Here is a 20,313-nt window from a genome sequence, read left to right as displayed (position 1 = left end):
ACTTTACCATGACATAATCCCGCCCAAAGAAAAGGGCATTCACAGTCACAAAGTTTTTAGTACAAATACTTTCCGAAGGTGTTTTTGGAAATCAGCTATATGGAAAGCATGCTTCCTTTCCCAATTTGACTTCTGTTGTGGCCTGCTCTTTTCTCAACACCATACAGACTGAGATCCCTGGAATAGTTGAGAAAACAAACAGCTATTTCTTCTTTTAGATAGTCTTGGGAACATGTAAGCAAATGAACCTTCACACAACATCATGAGATATATAGTGTCCTCTATTGATGTAGTCATCCATACACTTCATAATTAAGAGAGCATCTGACAAATGAACTCTTTTACGAATTGTTTCCATAATAAACCTGGCTTTGTTCATGCTTAAAATTTCTACACTGATGTTTTCTTTAAGAATAAAAGAGGCTTTTCTTTGGAGTGTGAGGAAGTGAGCAACGAAGATTTGTGTTTCCCTGAGCAGATGCTAAAAGCAGTAAGTAGAAAAAGATATGTACTTGACATTATCTCATTGTTAGCAGCTCTGTATGACACAGCCTATGCACCTTGCTACGATACTTTTACATTAGAATTATGACATACTAAATTACAAGTTTAAATGATAAATCTGACTGTTGTCTTTTCAGTCCAAATTCCTTTCCCTGAGAGGTTACTTATGGACATCGGCATTTTCTTGCTTTTCCTATTATTTCAGTTACAATGTCACTTTTACAAGAAAAGGGTTAGATGTTTTCTTGTTAGTCCTGCTGTTTAAAGTGGAAAATTAGTTGGAATCAATCTGGTAGCCTGGAAACTACCAGAATGCCAACTTCAGTTTCAGTCAGAAGCAGACCCCATGAAAGTAGTGCAGGGGTAATTTTATGTACTACTCAGCACATGCATGAACTTCATGTTCACAGTTCACTTTCAGTCCAGGTCTGCAATGCCATAAAATAAGGTGGTACTGGGTTGAGAGCGTGCTACTGCACCAAAGCAATTAATTCAGCCCACTTCCAGCTCATCTCTTCAATGGAGCTTCTAAAACACAAGCAGGGAACAAAAGGGACAGACAGCATTATCAGACTCTCTTGTATTTCCATCTTCTCTGAGACAGAGGGAGCTCCCCTTCATCAGATATGTGCTGTGCTTGTGAAGAAAGAGCTGTACACTTTTCGTCTATTGTCTTGGGTCTTAATTCTAAAGATCTGCTTTTGACTCTTGGCCTCTTACTGACTATTCCTTGTACATTGTATATATCCAAGAATATCAATGCAGTCCAAAAATGCAAGATATATTTACATTACAAAATAACAGTCTGTCTTATGAAAGCAAAAATTGCAGCTGCACATACAATTCCAAATTTTCAAATAATACCATTTTTTCAATGCATATTACTTTCTTTACCAGCAGAAGCAGGGAGGTGATAGTCCCCCTGTACTCTGCACTGGTGAGGCCACACCTTGAGTATTGTGTCCAGTTTTGGGCACCTCAATACGAGAGAGATATTGAGGTGCTGGAGTGAGTGCAGAAGAGGGCAACGAAGCTGGTGAAGGGCCTGGAGAACAAATTCTATGAGGAGAGATTGAGGGAGCTGGGACTGTTCAGTTTGAGGAAGAGAAGGCTAAGGGGAGACCTCATCGCTCTCTACAACTACCTGAAAGGACATGGTAGAGAGGTTGGTGCTGGTCTCTTCTCACAGGTGATTATGACAGAACAAGGGGGAACAGCTTTAAACTCCAACAGGGGAGGTTTAGACTGGACATTAGGAAAAAATTTTTCACAGAAAGAGTGGTCAGACAGTGGAATAGGCTGCCCAGGGAGGTGGTGGAGTCACCATCCCTGGATGTGTTTAAGGGTCATTTAGATGAGATGTTGGGGGATATGGTGTAGGGGAGAACTTTGCAGAGTAGGGCTGATGGTTGGACTCGATGATCCCAAGGTCTTTTCCAACCTGAATGATTCTGTGATTCTGTGATTCTACAATTTTTGTACTAAAAATTTAGAAGAGCACAAGAAACTGGTGAAAATCATTTAAGAGTTTATGATAACCAGAATCAGGCAGTGGAAAAATGTACCATTAACTGAAACTTAAGTGCAAACTTCAGAAAACACATTTGTCTATGTTTGGTTTTTGTCATCACAGGTTAAATATGATAATGCAGCCATTGCTCATATAGTGTATGAAATTGCTGAGTTTTTCAAGAAAGTAGACACTCCTTTTCAAAATAAGAATGTTTTTCTAAGAGGAATGTATGAAGCTCATGCTCAGCTCAAGACTTGTGTAAGTACCTTTTTTTTATTACACTGCATGGTATTCAAGTCAGATATTCATAGTGAATAAAACTGATAATATGTATGCTGAAAATGCAGTAGAAAACTTCAAAGACTACATTTTCAAATAATGGCACTGAAAACATCTGTATGCAACTAATGACAGGCATCTTTCAGCTTTTTTATTGACCTGTATGATACAGGCAGTTTCAAATTTACACATACATATTTGTGGGCTTATTCTGAGATGTGATGTCTAAAAATGTGGCTGTCACTATTTAACTTGCTTCCCCTTAAAGACTGCACTAGTTCTACACAGAAGTACTTACTATTCTCACTAAGTATCAATTTCAAGTGCTTTTCTTCAACTAATTATAGCTTCTGTCAACACAAGCTAAGTAAAGAATTACATGCAAATTGTACGCAAAACACTTCAGGAAAATATTTAGATCTGCATTCAGTCTATTTCAGCTGAGTAAACTACTTAAACATGCAAAAATAGTTCATTCAGTTGGGGTCAGTTTAAGAACTATTTACAGAGGACAAAGCCTCAGATTTACTATAGCTTGCCTTGCAACTAATGCCTATGCCAGGCACCAGATTTGCTAACAAACCTGCAGGAGAACAAACCTAGGCATACAAATGTACACCCTAATACACCCTTCTGTGCTGCCATGAAGGGAACCCACTGCAATTTTCTGCAGGAGAGAGAAGTTTCCATGACTAGACATATACCTGAGCAGTAGCATATAAACACTGAGCTCCAAAACCACACTGCTGCTTCTAATCAGGCCAGACCCCAGGACATGATGTGTGCAACAAAAGATAATAACTAGTACTTACTTAATCCCTTTTTTAAAAAAAAAAATGAATGAACACAATCACATAGGTACATCCATAACATCATATTTCAAATGACCACCAATTATTCTGAAATCAGTTTCCTTCAAAGACAGTATACATAAACAAAACCAGTTTATCACAGAACAAAAAAAAAAATCCATAGACCCCTTACCTTGCTTTGAACATTGATATATTAATTTCCTGATCTCTTTGTAGACATAGCGTGTGCTACACTACCTTTAACATTAACACATTCATCAGGCTTGCATATAACAGAAGCATTGCAACGCTCTCAGTCATGACCATCTATATTATAGGTTACTGTTTTACTGAGTCATGCTCAACTTCTATTTATTTGTCACTGTTCAAACTAACAGGTTTTTTCCTTTTCCATTAAAATAATAGCTGAAGTCCAGACTCAACATTATCCATGAATCCATAGTGAAAGACTGCTTCAAAAAAATGGATAAATTTGTGGCCAAGGTAAGTAGGCCGTTTCTTTACTTTCAGCTCACCTAAAGGAACTGTAAAGATACAGAAGAGCTTCTTATACAAGCAGTCCCACTGCTGATCAAAGCTGTACGAATCTGTGGGATTGTGCCACATTACCAACCACTATGGATTTTCACTCACACAAAATCTTTTGGCCCACATCCATTTCAAGGTCACATCACAGGCTTTTAAAAAAACATTTAATTTTAATTCAGCATCAAAATCCATAGCAGTCTGTGCCTTTTTAGAAACACTTTACATCACATGGGTCAGGATTACCCATGCATTTGATATCTATTTCACCTGGAAAAACAATTATCTTTTTATATACCAAAGAACATTTGATTCTTAACTAGACTTCCTAAAACTATTCTTAGTTTTTTTGTTAAATTTCTTTTGAATAAATTATTACATGCCTGTTCTCAATTCACATTTTGCTTACCATAATATTGGATGCAATTATTTACAAAAACAGCTAATAAACCCGTCTTAATAATCTTCTCTTCACAGTCAAATGATCACTGCACTTGGCAAGAGATCCATGCACAATCCAGAGAGATGCTTCAAAGAATTGAAAACTACTCTTTCAAGAGAAGAGCAACACATTAGCAAAGTCAATTTCCACCAAATACATTGAGGATCTACTATCATGTCAAGATAAAGTATCCTATTTTTCTAAAAATTAAAGGAAGTAGTATACACATAGTTTCTATGTAAAACTAGAAATTGCTTAACTTATTTTTGTGAAGATATTTTTTCTAAACTACTGTAATAACTTTAGCCTTAATAAAAAGGATGTAAAAGAGCATGTAAATATGTTTATACTTTTTTGTTTTACCAAAAAAAGGCGGACATTTTTCATAAAATAGATATCATAGATATGGCCCTCCAAATCTTGTGGTCAGGCTAAAAGGTTACACTATTTGATTTCACACTACGTTCATCGAGTTAGAGGAATATGAACCTATGATAGCCTAATGCTTTTCCAATGCACATCTCATAGCACACATTTGCACTGCTGCATTTTTACCACTGCAGTTACAAGGCTATCTAGCCATTCATGTGTGAAGAGATATGCCTGTTTCCACAATACCATGCTGCCAGGCTTCCAGAAACATTCACGAAGAATTCTGAGATTTCACTTTTATCATCCAGATGTAAATTATATATATATAAAAAAACAACAACAAACCAACCAAACAAAAACCTCTGCATTCCTTTATACAGACGAGACCCTAAATAATGAAACACCTTTAAATGCTCACATGGTATCTAATAGGCACTGGCAGCACTGCATACTGGCACATTTTTCCAAACAGCTCACTGATTATTTGAAAGCCTGTAAAAGAAGATAACATCTATGAAACTGACAGTTTTGAAGAAGAGAAAGGAGGGGTACTTTGAATGAACAGTGTTTCATAACATCTTTTGGCAGTGAGATAAGCCTTATTCCTGTGGTTCCAGATTTCTAGGCACTGGTTTTCAACCTGCCTCTTTATAGGAATATTAAAACAAATCAGGAGACTTTGCAAAAGATTCTAGTATTTGTATTTAATTAAGATTGCACAAGGCTGAAAAGAGTAAAAATATTTGTAACACCCTGTCTGGTATGGTATTTTCAGTCCATTCTTGAACTTTTCTTTTTTTTGTTGTTTAAATCTGGTTCAAGTCTTCACAGGCAGCCTAGCACCTCACTTCAGTATGACTTTCCCAAATCCTCAAGATCTCCTCAGCTCTCCTTTCATAAATGGCTTGGGAAAAAAAGCTTATCTTTTACAAAGAAAAATGAGACTAACCAGGTAGTCAATATTAACCCTTTTAGATCTACTGCTTTGTCATCAAGTTTAAGAACAAACACAGTTCTGATGGTTTGATCACCTTTCATGGCATATTCATTACACTGCTTTAGTTATGTATCATCTGAATCAGAATCTGATCACTTAGCTGAGACCTGTGTCAGAGATCAGTGTGCAAAGACAGTGCAGACAGCGTTCCAGCAGAAAAAACCCCTTTAAGTCACACAGTAATCAATACAAGAATCAAACTTCTTGAATGAATAAATTCAACTAAGACAAACAATAAATTAAAATAATGAACAAAATTCCCACATCTTTGATCTGAGGAAGTGCTTTTGCATCCACCACGTTCTAAGGGAGATATTGATTTATATTACAGTAGTTTGGATGTGGATCCAGCCTTTCCATCATAAAAGGTACACTGTCAGTGTAAGCACATTATATATACTGATGGCATTAAATACCTAAAATGAAAAATAAAAGAAAAATTGAAAATTGTCTTACCCTGACCTTTCCAATGTGTTTCCATTAATATAATTAAACATATATCAATATATATATATTGGTTTATTCCTTAATATGTAGACATTTGTGAATTGACTTAGGGTAGGATTATTATGCTTAAACATCTGTCTGAGTATTTATTTTAACAACAACCATAACCTATTTTTAATCAGATTAGAAAGGACACCAATTATTTAAAGTATTCAATGCAGAAAATATAAGCACACAAAAGCAACTTTGAAAAAATAAAGGAGCAAAGAGATGCACTGGGATTTAAAGTCTCAGCTAATGAATCATTTGATGAATGCACCATTTTTACAATATCTATCCCAATCTCCTACTATAGAGGAAGTTATATTAGGATTAGGAAATCTTTAGGCATCTGGCAGTGATACTGTACACATCAAGTAGGAGCCAAAGACAGAGACTTCAATTCCTGCTGGAAAAGTTGGCAAATTCTGACCTTCTTAGATATTCGATGAACAAAACAACCTGCGTTCTCTTCATAGGAACACATTTTTTCTGTGTATTCGCAGATATGTGGGCAAGTTAAAGCAATATATAAAACTAAGAAGTCTCTATCTTCTATCTGGAGGAAAATAATCACAAACCATGGCCACAATACACTGTGTATGACAGATAGTGACAAAAAGTTTGGACTAACAGGTATAAGGCCTCCATTAAGGACCATTCTAAGGACATGTCTCTACAGCACATGGCAGTACAAAAATACTGAGTTAGCTTTAAAATATTTGGGCATAACATGATAAAAACTCAGGCTAGACATAATAGTATCAGTTCTTCACTTAGGCAGTGAAGAGCAGATTAACAATCAGCATAATCAGCAATCCTGATTTTATATATCAAAAATGCAACATGAGTCAAAAAATACCAATGCACTCACTATCATGAGTAGTTTATTTTAATTTTTTTCCTGAAAAACAGCATTAGAATTGCTAAAGGTTATTCCACTTTGGAAAAAGACAAAAATTATTCAGCATCTTCTAAAACACTAATCTTGTACTGAGAAAAAAAGGGGGAGGTAGGAAGCAAAAGATTTTTAAAACAATGAGGAATAAAAATATGAAAGAATTATGTTAAATGGCCTATACATTGCCCCAGAAAGCTGTAGATACAGGATTAAATATACATTGTCTTATTTAGCATATTTTTACAAAGTGTTTCACATGAAAGTATTTCAGAATATAAATAAAGCAAGCAGACTGAATACACTATGAAACAGCACTTTTGGAATAGACAAGATTTATTTTTTTCCTCCATTTGAAGTCAATAGTATGCCCACACTTAAAAATATTTAAGAATAGTTTCTTGCACCAGTTGAGTATTCACACTCAAATTTTCATCTTAAAAGCATCTATGTAAAATCTCATTCCTATGTAGCAGCCTTGATAAATACAAGATGTGTGTACTGAAGATGTGTGTAGTCTTGATAAATACAAGATGCAGAAGAACAGTATGAGGCCAAGTCATGAATGGCAGATTTTTTCTTATTGGTGATTTTATTCAGCTACAGCAACTGAGCTGTTTAGGTGACATTAGGAAAACAGTAGTGTGTCAGCTTTTTAACATGAACTTACAGCTGAAAACAAGGAGAAATGAGCATCATACACCAATTTCTATTATTCAATGACAATGCATGGCTTTCAGTTTGAAGACTTACATGGTGCTATGGGCATCCTGAGCTAACCACAGCACCAGAAGAAAGAAGCCCTGCATTCCCATTGTATGTGATTTCCATGCTGAGACATACTGACAAGAAAAAAGAAAAAAATTGGCATAGCAAGGACTGTCACAAACTAGAGAAGCTATCTGAAGCCAATAAGAAAAAAATAGCTGCTCTGAATTACAACCCAGAGAACCCTCCTTCTTCCCTGATCATAACAGAGAGCTTGTCATTTAGCTTAAGGAGTTTAAGCTTGTGTGTCAGATTCCACACTGCATATCAAAACTCTAGTACTTTATGATGCTTTGATGAAGGGATAATTTTTTATTGTTTTATTGGACTTTGTTAACAATACACTCTTCATGTGACAACCTTATTGCTATAATCATCCTAAAACAAAGTGTCTAGTTTATTTTTAGATAATTCTAAAAGATTTAGAGAAAAAGATCTTAAGGATTTTGTAACAAGAATGTTGCTCCTTCCAATTTACTTTTACTACTTCACTCACCATGATGCTACAACATTACTAAATTTCCACTTGAAACACAACTCAAGTTCAGTACCAGTTAATAGTCCCATTGTCTGTAGCAACTTCGGAATATCCAAGTGTTTCTTTCTAGTGGAAACTGTTCATAGACAACACTATTTCTGACAAACTGAACAGCAATTCTGCAATAAAGAGTCTGTACTTTATGGTAAAAGCTCTTTCCTGTCTGGCTGTGTTTTCATATTCACATCCCATCTTTCTTCCTTCTTCACATACATTTTCCCTGTGTATACCACAACTGCATATCAGGAAAACCTAGAAAAGTCTAGTTTAGATACCAAATCCTTCTCCAAGTATGGCTTTTCTTTGAGCACAGAATCTTGAAAAAATTCTATCATCAGTGATCTGAGTTCAAAACACAGGCTCACCAGAAATACTGAGTTTACCTAGAACCCCAGATTTCCCCTCCAGAATAGGGGGTTTAACAGAAGACCACTTTTAGCCTTTGTACAGCACAGCAGATTCCAGATTCTTTCTAGACTCAGCCTTGAAACTGTCATGGTAATAGGATATATGGCTCTCAATATCTATACTGCTAAAACTGCAAGTATAAGAATTTCCTCTTTTGTGATGGACCTGTCAAAGTTGTTGCCTAGAATGAAAGTATTACTCCTCCTGATATTTAACCACTTGTTTAGTGGATCACTGCTGCCTCTTAAGAAACAATATAGATAATCCAGGTAGAATTGCTAGTGAACATTATGCATTACAGATAAATAATGGAGATACTAATTATTTACACTCTTAATATAGGCAGCAGCTTGCTCTAAATTTCTAGAGGATTAAAATTCAAATATAGCCCTGTGAATGTGAAGAGGAGAAGTTCGATTGTGTTCAATGTGTTCATTTTTTGAATAAGCAAACTTAGCTCCAAAATGTGAACTATTCATAAAAACAAAACACTGTACCACTTTAATTTTTACTGAACATTCATATGGTACCTTCTCACATCTGAATTCGTGATTTCTGGTCAAAGAAATTTCCTTCCTAAACTCTCAAGTCCTTGAAAGAGGAAACCAAATGTAACTTTTATTTTTAAGTACAATATCTACATGGCAAAATTATTTAAAGTTAATTTGTAAAATATTTCAAGCTGTCTGTAAAACTATAAAGCTGTGAAACACAGAAATTTTAGAACATGTATGTGCATGTCACGGATTATTATTGGAAAGTGCAGTTGCAATTAGAACACAAGATGCAAAGCAAATAAATCTTGACAATATGATACTATTATCCTATTTCCATGTTTACACTTGTATCTTATAAAGGAAGTAGTGTACTTCTTGTCACATTTCATATACAATCAGCACTACAAATGAACAAGGTGACTTGAAAACGAACCTATCTTGGAGAGATTCCACAGGGTCAGGAACATGGATGGTGACTGAGGTTACTGACAAAAAGCTTATAGAACAGTGGTGGCCAAGTGTACTAGAAATAGTGCTTAAAATGTTTAAGTAGTCTTCAGTGAAAGAAGAATGAAGAGTAAGAAAGCTAAATCTTTTACATGAATATAAATTATTTTATAGCTTTAGATTCAAGAAGAAATAAGTATCAGTAACACAGAACCCAAATTTACATATTCAAGTCACTGATACAAACAGCTTTTCTTTAAAAAAAAAAAAAAAAAAAAAAAAAAAGCCCAGTATCCCTAATTTAGCACTGGTAAAAATACTATTACTATTCACACACATCTCAAACTAACAGTAACTGTGGGGGATGAAAGATTTCTATCAGTCAGCTTTAACAGTTATTCTTGCTAATAAAATACTAAGTTACTAGAAAGTAATGTATGGAAAATAATTTTGTATTGGGGTATCATATAGGTGGCCTAGCCAATCATTTGTACCTCAGACTTCCATGATCTTATTAAACTGTACTTCCATTGTGAGTGTCATAGGGAAAAAGGAAATAAGTATCTGACAACATCCAGGTAACTGTCTGTTATCTCATGGAAATGAAGTTTAACTTGAACTCCTAACCCACACCAGAGTAGAGCCTGCACTGCAAACATGACCATGCTCATTACAACTCATTACAAGGCTGGAATGGTTGTAAAACTGCAATAGCTCCATTATAAAGGAACAGAGTACACATGTCCCCCCATATGCCCTCTTAATGGGATCCTTGTGCTGGGCATGTGCTCAGCTGTCTCCCTATCCAACACCTGTATTACGTCTTTTCTATTAAGGACAGTTATTACACTTTGTCCAACTGTTTGCCAGCTTCTGGCTGCTCAAGGGTACCATGTAAGGCACTGCCACTCCAGACTTGGATGCCTATTATCAGACCTACTCTACAAGGTATCTTCAGTTTCATTTTCACTACTGCCCTGACTCTATAGCAACATCTTAGTGATTGATCACGTCATCTACAGCAGCACTGATGGTGGCCTCTTGCCAGCGTGCATGGCTTTCAGTAAAATTCTGGCCCTAACAATTGCAAAGAAAAGTACTGCAATTTCAGTTATTTTGGTTTCTTCATGCTTCTAACAATTCTTTACCCCAGACATCTAGGTACCCCCCTGCGTTTGACTCTTCAAACTATGAAGTGCTTCCTGTTTGCTCATTAATCACAATCTTGCACTGGCTCATGCTACTCACCCTGTCAGCTGCACAGTAGGAGTTTCCTCTCAGGATCCCAAGTTTCTAAAACTACACTGGTTCTTTCTTAAAAAATATTTTCAGAGCAGCTGTAACTCGGCTGGCAGCCTAACCATATGTATAAACTTCTTCAGGTGTTTTTAGCCTGTAGTTAATACTCTTCCTTTCATGCAAGACGGTATACCATACCCCCAAGTACTGTCACATCCTACACTGGGACACAGGGAAGGTGCCAGTCACATGGGCCTTCAAATTCCCTGGGAAAATAAGTTGAAGATGCTTGTATTATATTACTTGTGAAAGTTATGTGGTAAGACCTGTGCCAACCTTCCCTCATCAAAAAAAGTAAAAAAGAAATCAGAGTTTCACTACCCCAAATCTGTGAGGGTAGGGGAGCAACCTCTTTCTGTGTTGGCCTAGAGGAAGTTTCACTATGCTACGACGTTGCGGCACAGGACCTGATCCACGGCACTGGACATTACTGTTAAGAAAAGCTACCACAACCATGTTTCCAGCTTTTACAGACAAAAAGCAGTACTTAATTATCTTGTGTATAGGACTGGGGATTTTATTTATTTGCTTCGGACGATAAATCTCTATTAAAATTTTTCTGTGAAAGCACTGAGTCCAGTGACAGACCAAAGTCCAGTAAAATAATAATAAAACTATTTTCAGAAGGAAAGTACAAATGACAAGAAGCATAAAGAATGTGACTATGAGCAGTAGTTTTCTGGTTGTCTTGGAAAGAATTTTCTGCACTTCTATTTTTTACAGCTACTTCTTCATACTAGCACTTGGATAAAATAAACTCTGGAAACAAGAAGAAAACAATAGTTTCTGAATACTTTTAGTAACCAAAGCTTCTATCTTTCCCATTATTTGTAAATGCACTTAAAGATATAAGGAAGTAGTTCTTCACTGTGAGGGTGATGAGGCACTGGCACAGAGAAGTTGTGGCTGCCCCCTCCCTGGCAGTGTTCAAGGCCAGGTTGGACGGGGCTTTGAGCAACCTGGTCTAGTGGAAGGTGTCCCTGCCCATGGCAGGGGGGTTGGAACTAGATGGTCTTTAAGGTCCCTTCCAATCCAAACCATTCTGTGATCTGTATATGAATACTTGCCTTCTAACCCATACAACTAAGAAGGTATCACCCACATTCATCCTCTTAGCAATTTACAAAATTGAGTATAATTTAGAATTATAGAATTATAGAACAATTTAGATTGAAAGGGACCTTGCAAGACCTAAATTCAACTTCTTGCTCAAAGCAGAGTCAACGCTGAATTCTGGGCTTTCTCCAGTCAGGTCTTGAAAACTTTCAAGGTAAAAGTTGTAAGAAAAGTGAGTATTCTTTCACAGCAGTTCACATTCTTCTGTGATTCTTGATAAATTATTTTTATTGGTGGCAATATGAAGGTTAAGAAGGCTTTAAAATGTTTTTCCTAGCAGACATTATTTCTGCTGTCTCTATTCCTGTCTTCCTTACCCTTACATGATTAATTTTGTCCTACATTTGCTTATTTAACTTTCGGTAATCCACCCTAGTCTGGCCTTACATACTGGAAAGTATCAGGGTTTCCTAAAGCTTTATTTATATGGTACACGTGTGATTGTCTAGGACTTGTGGATCCCAAGATAAGGACAAGGGCATTGCAGCAGAATTGTTTCAGGGATGGGAATTCCCATCCCTCTCAGTTACCTAGCAAAATGGAAGCACTTTGCCACAGGTGTCTGTTTTGGGTTTGGTGAGTATCACCTTGTGTCACTAAATTGGAATGAAGCTTCACAGGAGCAGATCTTGACCTCATGGAGAAATGAGACTGGCTATGGACAAGTGTATCAGGGAGGAAGACTGGAAGATCTAGACCACAGATTCCCAGAAGTAGCTAAAATACTACTAACTCTTTGTGGGGCTCATCCTGCCCTGGAATTCAGTTGATTCCCCTCTAGCCCACCACACATTATTTTCCACATGCCCAATGACCTCTCCTACTCCTCTCTACTTCTTTAGAATCCATTCCAGCATGCCACAGAACTGAGCTTGCTGCTGCTGTGAGCTAACTTGCCTTTTTGGTTTTGATAGTAAAATCTAATTTCATCAAGTTCTAAACTCACAAAAGCAATAATGAAGAGTAAATACCATGACATATATCTCTTATATCAAGTTAATTAATGACTTAATTTTTCATCTATGTAGAATTTGTTTTCCCTTGTGGTAAGAAGGATTTTCCTTTTAATTTCTCCAGTGAGGTGATGTTGTTGCACCTGTTCCTTCAGCATTGCTTTTTAAAGCAAGTATTTAATACACAACATTCATATTTTAAAGACAAGTATTGTGTGAGGCATTCAGTCTCAGCAGCAAATAGAGGCATTCAACATCAAAGAAACACCGCCTTCCTGGAGGGGAAATGATGAGCCTAAGACAATTGAATGTAAACATTAAACATGCTCCATCTATGCCTGATCACAACAATTACCATTCAATTTATTCACAATATACTATTTTCACATAATGATCCTAATGTTATTACTCAAACATATCATAGAAGGACCCTGGACACTTGCATAACAATCAAAAAAAATATTTTTTTATTAGAATTCTAAGGAATTACAAGGAATTATAATGCAAGTAAAAAAAAAACAAAAACAAAAACCAACCATTATGTAAGAAGCCAGATATTTAATATGTTCGTAGCACTAGCACATACTCTTAAATACTACACTCCATATAAGCTTACAACATTATTAACTCTGTAAATAAAAGCAAAAATGTTTTTTTTTTCCTCAGCTCTCTTCCACAGTTTAAACATGTCACTTAACTTCTCAGCTATGCCTGTCAAAGTATTTCTAAACTGTAGGTTCTAGGATATGCAATATGGTTTTTGTCTGAGTTTGTTTGGCAGGGTTTTTTGTGCTACAGAACGTGAGATAAGACTTTTTCTGGTGTCACTCTGAGCAAAGGATACATACAGATGTATTTTTACAAGAAATCAATATTAAATACATCTCTGTTAACTATTTAAATTTCACAGACCAGAAGAAATGAGATGTTATTAATTCCCTTCACAGTAAGAAAGAGACTGCATTGCATAAGGCATCCAGACTGGCTTCTTGAAAATGAAAATAACTCTGCTAGTCATTGAAGACTATTTTTTTTAATTCTACAAATGGAAACATTCCATATTTTTCATCATCAGTTATGATCTCAAATCAATGTCATAAAAAATATTTAGAAGCAAGAATATGAAATTTGTACCAGTTAACTACTATACTAAAACTATCAACAGGAGTGAAAAAACTCCTGACATTCTTCTTATCTTCAGCGTTAAGAAAGGAAGAAAGAGATAGGAAGGAAGTTGCAAGTAGTGAAAGCAAGGAGGAGCAAAAGAAAATACATGGTAGAAAAATTAATGAAAGGAAGAAAAGAGACTGGACTTTGGAGGAGATTGAGTGAGAGAGAAAGTGCATGCTAGGAAATAAGAGGTATTCACTGACCAGGAAACAGTATAAGTAAGAATAAATATGTCCTCTTGAAGAAACAATCTTTGCTGTTATGTATTATTCATGACACCATAACAGAATAAAACAACAAAAAAGTCAAAGGTAAAGACTGCTTCTTGAAGTGCAAATTATTCAGACCAAATACCTAACTTTATTGCTTTCTCTAAGTACTTGTAATCTCTCCCAGAAACTGCTGGCTGCTAACACACAAGCTCTAATGATGGCCTCACTATCTGTTTTACCACCAAAATTGCTTTTCTAGTCTTCCTCAGTCCTGCAGAAAGACAACTTTGTGGCACTGTACTCTCCAGAGAGTTTGTGGAGGAGACAATAACAGCTTGTACACTCTGGAATACATTCCATTTTGACCACTTATGGTCTTCCCCCATCTCACAGTCCCCAAAATTAATGTTTCCATTAGGTTGAGGCATTTTGAATACTGAATCCTCTTTCAATCCAATAGTAAGACACCACATTGAACAAGAGCCTTTGAAGGTCTAGGGTCACAGTAGCTACAATAAAAGGTCCAGTCATACATCATTCTATCTATCTATCTGAGCAATCTATCACTAATGGCTACCCAAAGTCTGCACAACCACCTAGATTATTTTAAGCACTGCTTCCATTTTCAGGCAAGTCACAAAACTGCAAAGAAATTATGCATAACCTCTATTGTAAAATCTATCCTCAAAGGGAAAAGAATCCCATCAGAAATATATATCAAATCCATTGTTTATCAGTACTGTTGTGGTGTAACCCCACGCCTGCCCCCGTGGGATGGGGGAGAGAATTGGAAGGGTAAAAGTGAGAAAACTCCTAGGTTTAGATAAAGACAGTTTAATAGATAAAGCAAAAGCTGCATGCAAGCAGGGCAAAACAAGAAATTCATTCACTGCTTCCCATCGGCAGGCAGGTGTTCAGCCATCTCCAGGAAAGCAGGGCTCCATCACACATAACGGTTACTTGGGAAGACAAACACCATCACACTGAATGTCCCCCCCTTCCTTCTTCTTCCCTCAGCTTTATACACTGAGCATGACACCGTACAATACAGGATATCCCTTTGGTCAGCTGGGGTCAGCTGTCCCAACTGTGATCCCTCCCAACTCCCTGTGCACCCCCAGCCTCCTCACTGGTGGGGTGGGTGAGAAGCAGAAAAGGCCTTGACTCTGTGTAAGCACTGCTCAGCAGTAACTACAACATCCCTGTGTTATCAACGCTGTTTCCAGCACAAATCCACAACATAGCCCCCTACTAGCTACCATGAAGAAAATTAACTCTATCCCAGCCAAAACCAGCATAAGTACTAATAAAACTAATATAAATACTATAACTTGTGCAAAAACATACAGTAAATGGAAGTTGAGTCTTTACAATGTAATGGAGACCAAGTTCACTTGTTTAACTCATGTATTATAAAACACATAAAGCTTGCAAATCATAAACTACAGTTTCAATTAGTTTAATTTTAGATAAACTAAAATTCTCCAGTATCATGGGAACTGCTGCATATTTGGGGGAATTGCTGCATATACAAATATTTGTGGAGATTGCATTTTTAATTTGTCATATCAGTAACTGTGTAACTACATTTATATTACTTTAATTATACTGTCATGTTAATTCTGGATTATAAAATTGAAGTCTTTGTGGAAGGGAACCACCACTGTGATGTTTGTAGAACATCAGAGCTTACATTTAGAAATGAACTTACGAAACCAATTGAATTAGATTAGATTAGATCATTACTAATGGTACCATTTCTTGAAGTATAATTAAGGGCACATAATTTTAAGTACAAAAACATTTCTGTGCTCTTTGGTTGTTCTTCTTTTCCAAATAAAAATGATCCCCAAGGTCATAGAATAGGGGAAGACGTTACTCTTTTCTTAAGCAGCCTTAAGTTACACAAATCATGTAAATTCTTCTTTATCTCTCCTAGTTCTTCTAGAATTTTCTCCTTTGCAGTTATTTCCATCAGTTCTGCTGAGGGAAGAAATCAGAGACAGTGTCAGGCCAAATTGTCCATTTGGCTCCAATCCACATAAGCACTTATTTGATGCATCCTGCATTCGTGCCTTTTCGGAAACAAATGACTAAGCATTATTCCAGCCAATCTCTGTTGAGGAATACAATATAATAAATCTTCAGAGAACTCCTTAATATCATTCACTCTTCAACAGAAGTGACCTCCATGTAAAATTTCACAGTGGTCACCTTTTATATAATATAGCCTAACAATTGCAGCATATGACCAGAAAGTGACGCTCCTGAGATCAGTTTTGCCCAAGTACATTGAAGCCCTCCTCTGCAATCTGCCCTATCGTCAGGAGGGCATTTTTCTGGATGAGGACAGTCCAACACTCCTGCTGGAGTTGTTACAAGGATTCACTAATCCAGAAGTACTGTAGAAAGGATAACACCATCAAGTAGTTAGGGTACTCATCTATAAAAAAGAAGTTCTGCATTCTAGACAATGTTCTAAGGTTATTGTTCATATTTTTATATTGAGCATAAAAGTAAAAAAAATATAATTCACATCACATAAATAGTAAGTATTCTCGATATCTTAAGATCATTTGCACTTCTTAAGAGAAAGCTACAGAAGTGCCACACTCTGAGAATACCATGATTAGTCTATATCCTTTTAATGCAGACTATGAACATGTATACATGGCCCTACCCATATCCCAACCATACGTATACCTTTTGTGGCTCATAGTATGGCAAGCTTACAAATTATCCTGTGGCGCCAAATGATGGCTCACTGTGGAAGTTTTCTAGGTGAGAAAGAAAGGCTTACGTATTCTTCTCCCCCAAACCAGGAGAAATAACTTAGTCAATTGTATGATTCAGTAACCATTTAATTAGCACAATGTTTCCTTTTAATGAAGTGTCTTAGGCAGTTTTTTCTGTTTCTGAGTTTTTTAAACCTCTGAGCAATTATGATACATGTATGACTAGCATGGCTTAATTATTCCAAACCTAGTATATCCGACACAACATATCTTTCACAATAACACAAATCCTCTTTGATCTGCAATATTTTCAGGTGGTGCTTAGCTCAGTCATGAATCTTCCTACCCAATAAAACAAGAAAAATATACTTTGAAATTAAGAAGTGCACTCCAGGCCATGTCAAACCATAGAAAGATGCATTTTTAGAGTCTTAGAAATTGATTTTTTCAAGAATCAAAGTTTGAAAGTTAGATAACCTAGAAATACATGGCATGTTAATAATATTTGTTTGATGGTAGCACTGAACAGTGAATTTAGCAGCTGGCAGCAGGAGAAAGAAAATATAACACCACATAATGAACCTGCTGAGCACAAATTAGAAATTTTAGTATGTGTCATTTAAGAAAAGATACATGAATTTACCATGGAAGAAATAACTATCAAGCCTAAAGACCATGCTGACACATTTTCCACAAAACTATTTACAGAACATTTTCTGTAAAAACGTGGAGGCTTCAAAGTTAGGAAGAGTTGAACAATATTTCTTAGTTTTGAAGCTACATAACATTCCCAGTCAAAATATTTTTTGCAAATAATTGATGTGCTATGCTTAATCATGATTTACATTTAGATTCTGAGATAAACAAAAACATTGTGGAGGAAGTAACTTCTAGAAAAATACTGCTCAATCATTGTCCTTTTTTTTTTTTAATAAAGAACAGTTATAGTTAAGTGCTTTTCTTTTATACATGGCCTGATTCAAGAACCATTAAAAAATCTTGCCATTTTATTTTAGTGGGAATTTCATTAATGCCTTAGGTTAGTACCTAAACTCTCAATTGAAAAGTCAGGTACGGGAAATTCGAAGCAACAGCCATCTGACATTCAAAAAAAAGTTGTAGCTGATTTTCTTTCATGATGAACATGGTGACATTTTACATTATCATCCCTCACCAAAAATAATAAAACATCCTTTACAGTTGACATATCTTCCCTTTCCCACTTCTCATGCTGGCTTGGGCAGTTTAAATAGCTTACACTTGCTACAGTATGTTACTAAGCATTTTTGCCTCTGTGTAAAATGTGCATATTCATAAACCAGATACAACTCTCTCTCATATTACAGTGACTGAGGATGCTATCCATTTTTATAGTGAAAATTATTTTAATGTATTTTATATGACTACTGGGAAGCAACAGATTAATATTTTGATTACCTTTTCCATAATGTCTGTATTGGTCAGAGTTTTAAGTAAATTCCTCTCCAAGACTGTGCTAATTGCTGTTCTCTCCCTAACAAAATCAGTACCAACTAGAGAGGAAAAGAAGAAAAATACATTAGAAAATCTCATTTGAACATTTAGTAAAAGACTTTACCTATTCTGGATACAGTCATGTCCCCTTCTCAAGTCTGTGTTAGCTTTCCATTGCCCTTCCTTCCTCATCCAACTGTAACAGCAAGTCCCTTCCTCAGATCTCTTGGAGATTTTCCTGTACCTCATCTCATACTAGTTTTAGATTTCCTCTCATTTACACATCTAGCATAAAGAAACCCTTGTGTACGTTAGTGTCACTAGGACTGTCATTATGCAAGAAAGAAATGAAAAAAACCCCACAGAATCCAGCCCTGTACTACAAAATTTATACTGTTAGAACGACACAATTGAAGGTGAAAACAAATAGGAAAGAGACTAAAGTAGTACAAGAGTTTATATGCAACATGTAGGGCCAGTGAATATTGTAGTACTAATGGAAGAAAGCAGTCAGTTCTCTTAAAAAAGTCACTGTCACCATCTGACCAGAACTGATATCTCAGTGACTTCTTCTTTCCTTCTTTTCATGCTAATGAGTGCATGCCATGACTAAGCCTGTTTCATTTTAAAATGCTGGGGTTTCTGTAAATCATTCCATTTAATTCTCTGTTCTCTGCCTGTTTTTTAATAATATTAAAACTTTGAATATGCAAAAGTTAATTGTCTTTATGATTCATAAGTCTCATGAAAAAATGACAGCTGGGCAGAAGAGACAACTCCTATAAGCGCCTCAGACAAACTTGAAGCGTGGGCTCACGTACCACTAGATGCCAGAGAACCCACATATGAAAGAAAGGTCTAGCTGTAGAAAATAGTTTCAGTTGGCTGGAAATCCATTCATTCAGCTCTGTTACTCTTGCAATAATCTCGTTCTTTTTGGACATGACTTGTTCTTCCTAGTTTAACTTAATTTCAATGGAGGATGATGTGCTAAATGAAGTACTGGACACACTGGTGATATTTCCTCCATGGTATGAACCGTTTTATAGTTCAAAGGCAGAACGTGTAACGGTACTGGCACAGTGAGTTGAGGTGGGTAGCAATCCAAAGTATTTCTCAAGGGTCAATGAGGATTTCTTAGGTAGTGATAAGATCTAAAAATGGGCAGATAGGCTTGATCTAGGTGGCACAGGGAACAAACAGGCAATGGGAAAAGGCTGCAGCAGAGCATCTGCAATGGTCAGTATCAGGAAAGAGCCAAAACACACCCGTCCTCTCCCTATCCCATGTAAACTGATTCTATTTAGTATTACAGTAAGAGAACGAGTGCCTAAGGTAGTGTGCAAATTACCTACCGAGGTTTTATTCAGAGATACAGTTTCTTTATTATCAGTTTGCATATCTCAAAAGAGCCTATTCTCTTAGTGCCAGTATGATTTATACGTGTACCTAACTGCATTGCAACTATATCCCACAAGGTTAAATAAGACTGTTTCCCCCAACAATCTTCAATACTTAAGCCAAGAATTCACTTGTTTTAAGATTATAGGCAATTGTATTGCTGGAAGATATTTAAGCACATGGAGACAGCCTCAGGAACAAACAGTTCCTCATTCCTTTCCTGTCCTCCCACCTCTACTTTAATGACTTGACACAGACAAAATACAATTCTTTCCTGAGAGCTCTGCTGAAGAACAATAAGTAGCTATAATAAATGATGAAAACAGTGAAATCATAGGCAGCTTCCTAGTTAGACAAGGGTGAAAAAAATACATCACTTCTAAGTTCATTATGTACCTTAAGGCAACTGGAGAGAAAATACTTTCAGCAAATAATAGCTCCTTAGCATCAAGGCTGTATTTGGAAGCA

The sequence above is a fragment of the Strix uralensis genome, chromosome 1 (genome assembly GCF_047716275.1).
Source record: "Strix uralensis isolate ZFMK-TIS-50842 chromosome 1, bStrUra1, whole genome shotgun sequence".
Lineage (NCBI taxonomy): Eukaryota > Metazoa > Chordata > Aves > Strigiformes > Strigidae > Strix > Strix uralensis.
Note: the sequence above shows the minus strand (reverse complement) of the source record.